This window comes from Pollicipes pollicipes, unplaced genomic scaffold, assembly GCF_011947565.3.
Source record: "Pollicipes pollicipes isolate AB1234 unplaced genomic scaffold, Ppol_2.1 Scaffold_5402;HRSCAF=6389_pilon_pilon_pilon, whole genome shotgun sequence".
Classification (NCBI taxonomy): domain Eukaryota; kingdom Metazoa; phylum Arthropoda; class Thecostraca; order Pollicipedomorpha; family Pollicipedidae; genus Pollicipes; species Pollicipes pollicipes.
This window is the reverse complement of record NW_023596673.1, coordinates 1-7,434: the sequence shown is the minus strand read 5'-3', so window position 1 is coordinate 7,434 and position 7,434 is coordinate 1. Positions and strand designations below refer to the sequence as shown.

Here is a 7,434-nt window from a genome sequence, read left to right as displayed (position 1 = left end):
AGACCTCCTGGAGGTCAAATAAGGTCACTGACCTCAATTGAACACCAGTAAACTTTTGCTTAAGACACGTATCTAGGTTGACGAAGGTTGCATAAAGAGGTTTAGGGACAGGAGTTTGGACTTTCTGACCTTCTTTGACCCCAAAGTCATGATCTAGGAACTTCAAACCTTGACATAAGTGATGTCACGTACAGGTCTGCAGGTCACGTACAGGTCACGTCTGCTACTCCCACGGGCGTTTCTTTTGTGAGGCCACTATCTCTAAAATGATAACCCTCAGTAGCCGTCCTTAGTGGCAGGATGATAGACAGGCAATGCTATATAGTCTAAGCACCGAAACACGTCTCAAAGCCCCAATGACATGATAATACAATACGGGACAATACGGGAGGTAAAAGGAGGCCCAAATGCCGCCAGTTATTTCTACACGCATAGTGCCCGCCCCTGTTAACCAAACAACTGAACTTATCTTTTAATAAACGTGACTCTTCCGACAGAGTGGCTCTATTACCCCGCTGATTGATATTTCTGAATACATTCCAAACATCATGTCTATTCACTCAACGTCATATACGTACGTTATTCAAAAAACATGCATGAGTTTCAACTAAATTAAGTCAGTCACGTCGTCGGTTGCTTTATGCAATTAGGTAGAGTTAAAGGAAAAGTCGAACAACAGGACACAAAACATATGAAACAAGCGAAATCGGAAGTAACAAATCCGCGCAACATTCGTAGTCATTTTTATTGGGAACCTTTGCATGCTTGGTATGCAGTTTAAGTCCCTAGAGGGCCCGTTTTTTATGTTACCTTACTAAGGGCGTCGTTAACAGCCTAAGAGTACCAAAGCATTCGGCCAGCGTAAGACTCTTGTCATCTCCAGGGAATGAAGAGGGGAAGCGTTGCCCCAAAGGCTCTCCGTCGGCCACGCCTCTGCTGTTGGGCATGAAATCAATATACAATGACAGTCTAGTAACACACAGCTTGTTTTTTGTACGTCGATAACCATGTCAGACAGTATACCTAAAACTTAAAAAGGTAAAGTGAGCTATGGTGACCTTTTTACGTTAGGTAGATAGTGGATCTTGTCGGCAATTAATCCGATTTAGAAAGTCCACTTGTCTTCTCCTTGTGCCAAAATATTGCTCTCCATAACTAGCTTTTTCATTTCAGTATTTTCATGCAGACACCATTTCAGGGCTTTAAATGGAGCATTGCTAGATTTCTTAGACACCAAGCTATACCTACGCTATTTTGTCACAGCTTTACACAACTTTGGAATGAAATGTTAACGGGCTGCGTTCCATCATAAGGGGCAGGCGAAACGAAACACTGCAGAGTGAAATCAGACTGCTTTGTATCGCTGTCGTGATTCAAATGTGCATGGGTGTGTGGGAGGGGGGACGCCAGCCCTCCCCCAACTTGGATTTCAGCCCCCACCCCCTTCCCTAACTTGGGCTCCAACTCCTCATTTTTGAGAGGGAAGTGGGCCCGCTAACGACTCTTCCGAATTGGACCCGCTCAGTTGTGAATCCCATTTATTGTTGCATTTTGGGAGAAGTTTTCGTCATAATCCGTGCTAAGCCACTCATTTTGTTGAATAGCCCCTGGTTACAGATGTGAGAGGCCGTTCAACAGTACAAGTACGACAGCCAAAGTACGTGCGCTTGATTGCCATAAGGCAATCCAAATTTCATACTGTAGTGGCCCTGCTCCATTTCGGACCTTTTCGAGGGGAGGCAATTCTGCGCCGTTCGTACATATATGGAGTACAAACAAAAGTGCGCTAGCGCTAGTGAGTTCGCGGAACGGGCGAATGATCGTGAACAAGGCCTTTTTACAACTTAGCAGTGGTGCTGGGGCCTGCCTCCGTGTGTGCGTATGGGTGGTAATAGGTACGGGGGCAATGTGTTGGGTGCATGCCTTCCGCTTGATATTTTCTAGAAAGGTGTTCCTGATTTAAATTTGCTTACTGGAATCAAATGATAGACATTTGCTCTGAGGTCTTAACTTTTATGAGTTGGCGCTGAGATTGGGACTTCAGATTTCTTCCTTGCTCGACATTGGCCAGCTTTGTATGTATTTATGTGTGTGTTATATGCAGGTATTGGTATGGCAATTGGTATACTAATCCAAGTGTTGTTTTTGTTTTCTAGAATGAAGAATGGACACCAGTGACCTATTCTTTGGATGCAGAACTGGTGACCTCTCAAAAGTGAAGTATGTCATCGTTTCCCAGCTATTCCTCTTGCTTCACTATGTAGTTATCTTATTGCATGTTTGACAAATTATTCCATTGGAGACACATCTTAGTCTGAGAGCTTCACGTAGCAATTGCACGCCGCTTTAGCAGAATTTTTAGATACTGTCTTTGTGTTCTAGTAGTTGTATTCTAGTGTGGTCAGTCAGTTTGGTAAATATAGACACATAACTCAATAGATAGTCATGTTATCCATGTATTGTGTGACAGTATTCAGCCTGCTTTATGCTCTCCCTATGCAAGGCCAGCACAACCTTGATAGAACCTACAATGACAAAGTTTTGGAGGATCACTGCATCTGTAGGTTAAAAGGAAATCATTCCACATGATGTAGTCAGTGCCAGACATCCCTAGTTAAAGCTGTGTATAGCCATATATCTATATATATATATATATATATATATATATATATATATATATATATATATAATGTGTGTGTGTGTTTTCATGCATGGGATTAGTGACAGCAGGATCAGGGTAGTCATGCCATGCAGGAGATAGTGTCTGGATGTGGAACCCACCTCCCAGATAATACAACACTGATAATGACTGAGTGTGACCCCAACTCAGATTGTCTGCCAGGTGGATTGGCTGAGGGATCTCCTGTGTCCCATACAATACCCAGACATGTGCCATGTTTACTCCCTGGCCGGCTGCCGGGTCGTGGGTCACTGGTGCATGCAAGGCCAGAGCACAGCCAGTACTCTGATCCAATTCATTGGCCACAGAGCAGACACATTGTCTCCAATATAAGCAGCTTGATCACCCAAATGTTGAACCTGTGTTCCAACATTTGTTATTTGTGTCCGAAGTATATGCTGGGCTGTCCTGTGGGTACGGTTTGGGATGAGATCCAGGAAATAAAACATGCTGATAGTGCTCAATTTGAACTTCTTAGATGTGTAAAGAGAATGGCAAGAAGCATTTTAGTTGGATGTAGTTTGTGCATAATTTGAATACATTGTGCTCTTCTTTTGCAGGTATCTGGTGGATGTCAAGGAAGTTGATGTAAACACAAGAGATAAATGGGACAGCACACCTCTGTAAGCCTACATTTGTACTTTGAAACCTTCTTTTGCTTATTTCAAATACCATGCAGAATCATAGCATGTTCATTAATTTTCAGTGCATATGGAGCATTTTTTAACCCTGAAAATTTATGTTTACTGTTAATGTGGCAGATGTTGATTAAAGAGACAAAGATGAGTTTATTTCAGAATTGCCTGTTATACATTATGTTAGCAAGAGGCATGCTTGCTGAAGGTATCTGTTATTTTGTGCACATTGCAAGCAGCCAAATGATGAGACATAAATGCTCCAGTGGGCAGCAAGATGTGTCATCAGTTGCAGAAGATGGTGAGCCAGCAAGAAGTTTGTGCAGAATGGCATGTTATTAAACTTCTCAAAATGTTTCTTTGAAACATTCAAAACCCAGCCTGTGCCAGCTGATAAGCTACATCACGCCCTCCTCAGTGTTGATGTCTGTTGATGTAAATCACAACTTGCATATTTTTTTAGCAAAATAAGACATGTTATATATAAGGTGTGATCAACTTGGCAGAACAGATCGATCTGTGGGAAACTCGGCTCGGAAATCGATACAATTTCCAATGCAAGTGACACATACAGCCTTCAGTGAACATGGAGCATAACATATTATGCCGAGCGGCTTCAAGCGTTGAATATGATGTGCGCATTTCGCTGTCGACGCTTGCACAAACATGGTCCCACGCACCACCGGCGATCGAAAGTTTCACAAAACAGTGAAGTGACCCGTTCCCACGCCCCGAACATCAGGACGGTGTATGAAAATCGGCACGACAAAAACGCTAATTTGGGAAAGGAAGGGTTGTTGTATGTGGCCACTCCTGCTGTGAGCTTGGTGTGAGCACCCACTCAGGTGTTTTGTCAGTGGTGGGTCCTGCCCACTCAGGTGTTTTGTCAGTGGTGGTCCTGCCCACTCAGATGTTTTGTCAGTGGCAGGTCCTGCCCACTCAGATGTTTTGTCAGTGATGGATCCTGCCCACTCAGGTGTTTTGTCAGTGGCTGGCCCTGCCCACTCAGATGTTTTGTCCGTGGCGGATCCTGCCCACTCAGGTGTTTTGTCCGTGGCGGATCCTGCCCACTCAGGTTGTTTCGTCAGTGGCGGATCCTGCCCACTCAGGTGTTTTGTCAGTGCCAGATCTGCAACCAGCTTTGCGCCCCGGTTGGATAACTGCCCGTAATCGTTGGCAGTGAAGTTTAAAGATGGCAGAGTGAACGGGCGAACATCTTCCTTCGACGCAGGGTAGCACGTCTCCATACGCTTCACGGCCTGGGCCCTGATCTCTGCTATCTTGTCACTCATCACTACCAAAAGCAACTGCCTAGGGATGGGAGCATTCTGCATTCCTTTCCATGACGGGCTGCGGGATATCTCGCACGCGGTGTGGGGGAGACCCAAGGAGCTTCAGGCAATTCCTCATATTCTTTGAACCACTGGTTCATCTGTCGTTTTCCTGCATGTGGAATCACATTGTGCATGTTGCTCACCACATACTTCGCCATGTCCTGAAGCTGGGTTCTTGGATTTTGTATCGGCGCGTATGTTCTTAGTGAGCCTGCACCGAGCTTGAGCCACCCGCGAGGTGCATACCATGCTGTCGTATGCGTGCGAACGAATTCAGACATTTATGCATCGACCAGAGGTACGGGTTTAATTTCCCGCGGTGCGCGCCCTTCCTGCCGGGGTGAGAGATAGGCGACGCCATATAAGTCAGCAGCTGAGTGCATCGTAAATCCCCAGTGACGGACAAACATTGTTTATAGACAAAGGCTTTGGTGCTGGCAAAGGAGTGACTGAGCAGAGGTAATTTATGTCGACTCGTCCATCGTGCAAACAGGGATCGAATTAAAGTCAGTAGAGCGACGCCACTTCCGGACCCCCATGATCAATCACATCAGAACGCAGACTCACGACAGCACGACGTTGAACCCGCGTTAAAATGCTGAAGCTGGCATTTGCTTTATCTGAAGATGGCTAAAATGCAACTAAATATCGACCCAGAATGCATTAGAAGGGCGGCGTGTTAGCCGTGAGCGGAGACCACCTCACCCTGCGTGGTTTAGCGGCCGATTTCGCGCTGAACGGTGGCAGCCAGGTCACAGGGGACCCGCTGGTCGCACCTGAGGTCAGCAGCTGCAGCTGCCGTCATTGCAGCGACGTGGCCACCTGGTGGGACTGAGCTGGATCACGTGCAGGTCACGCACTGCGCAACGTCGCCGCTGGCGGGGCCGAGCTGGATCACAGGCAGCTCATGCACTGCTCCTGCAGCCTCTTCGCCATGCGGTCCTGTGAGCGACTTAAGTCCAGTTTGTCACACTATCGAGCTCTTTGAACGGCTGCCGCGGTTAGAACTTGATTGCGTGCAGCTGGCGAAGCAAACAGTAGGGCGGGTGTATTGTTCGACCAATGCAAACAACGTCCAGATGACACCAGGGCGTCAAGCGTTTACCGCCGTGTCGTCACACCAGGATCGGTCACGTCGTCGTCTTACTCTCAGGGTATTGCCGGCAGTTAACTGAACCTGTCCAGGACCTGACTAGACCTGAGATATGCGCCATCCATCGTATTCCCCACCGGGCTCGGCTATCACAACCACGTGCAGGTTCTTGGCACACATCTCCAGCGCTTGACATCGGTGAGACCCTTCCGTGCGTCAGAGTCCGATCCAGCCAGGCTCAGGCCGCGCAGACGGCTGAATCTGGCCTACGGTTTTTCCCAATAAGGTCTGGTGTCGGGTTCGCTGCATCTGTTCCGGTATCCACGTCTGCAATTGTTTCAGCTGTGCTGATGCAGCCTATCTCCGTTTGAAACGATTGTCCTTAGCCCCCAAGTGCAAAGCGCCGCCGGTGTCGGCTCGGCGTGATGCCATGGTGTTCCGGGTCGCGGGATCGAACGCACAGAAAATGTTATGCCTGCAACGGAGGAGGGAGGGGCCATGCTCACCAGCAAACAAACTCTAGCCCTTCCCCCGTTTACTGCGCCATACGTCTGCTCACACAGAGTGGAAACGGCATGGAGCAGTACTCGCCAGTTCGTAAACGTGGCGTAAATAGTGAAGGTGCGTCTTGATGTTAATGTTTACAAATTGAGGGGCTTCGAAACGTGTAGACCGTGAGTTTGTTACACAACAATCATGCCTGGTGTGTTGCTGCGCTGTGCGAGTGTGTTTAGTCGGGTTTGTCGTCTGTATTGTTTAGGGGATCCGGGCACCCAATTATGCCAAGCATGTAGAAGTACGAATTTGGCGATGGATAAAAAGAAGCAGCTTATAGACCCTCTGAGCCCCAAAAATGTTACAAAACAACACCCGCGCGTTATGTTTTCGATGGTCAACTTAGATTATTATTGTGTACTACGGAGCAGGAGAAGCTCATGTTTTACAGGTATTTTTACCGATTTCATCTTGTAGTTAACCGGAATGCCCAACAACTACCCTAATCACCAGCTGTCACCCGGATTGTCTTCTTGCCGCTAGGTGGCAGCAACATCGTTAAGGTGTAACAAATAGGGCCAGCTTTCATCAGCTAGCGCAGGCTGCGTTCGTTATCGATTTCGCAAAGTGATTCACTGCTTTTTTGTCGCTGTGCACCAAGTTATCGTCGGTTTACCGTGTTCGAAGAAAAAGAATCCGAGGACACGGTGGGCGTTGTCGACGAGTGCCATGATATTTGTGGCACAAGTCAACAGACATGTGCGCTGACCCTGATTCGGATCCCAAGATCCGGGATCTGGACTCTGCCACACATGAGCTACATGGCATCCATGATCCATCCCGGCGAGCCAGCCACACTGCTCTGATCGCCTCAGCTCTGACCGGGTCGGTCGAGACCGTGGCCAACCGCGCCTGCCTCCGTGGCCGCTGTCCGACGCCCTCCCGCCTGCGCGCAGCTACTACGCCTGCCTGTGCGGCCACATTGACCTGGCGGAGACCGAGTCTGGAGGCGGGCGCGCGCTGCGAGGCCAACACGTTCGACGGCGAGCGGTGCCTGTACGGCGCGCTGACGGACGACATCCGGCGCCTGCTGCTGCGCCGCCATGCCGTCACACGGCAGACCATCCGGCGGGACATGTACCAGGAGTTCCTGCGTAGGTGAGATGTGTACCAGGAGTTCCTGCGCAGGTGAGAAGT

At 48.4% G+C, this 7,434-nt stretch overlaps 1 long non-coding RNA gene across 2 annotated transcripts; it reads left to right on the top strand.

Moving 5' to 3' along the window:
• Positions 1-1,802: 1,802 nt before the first annotated feature.
• LOC119102045 (uncharacterized) lies at positions 1,803-7,233 on the top strand. Of its 2 annotated transcripts, none has more exons than XR_005094638.1 (4): positions 1,803-1,895; positions 2,157-2,220; positions 3,241-3,303; positions 7,194-7,233. It is a non-coding gene; the product is annotated as an uncharacterized LOC119102045 (long non-coding RNA). The 2 variants fall into 2 exon arrangements; XR_005094639.1 differs by having other exon boundaries at positions 1,811-1,875.
• The last annotated feature ends 201 nt before the right edge of the window (positions 7,234-7,434 follow it).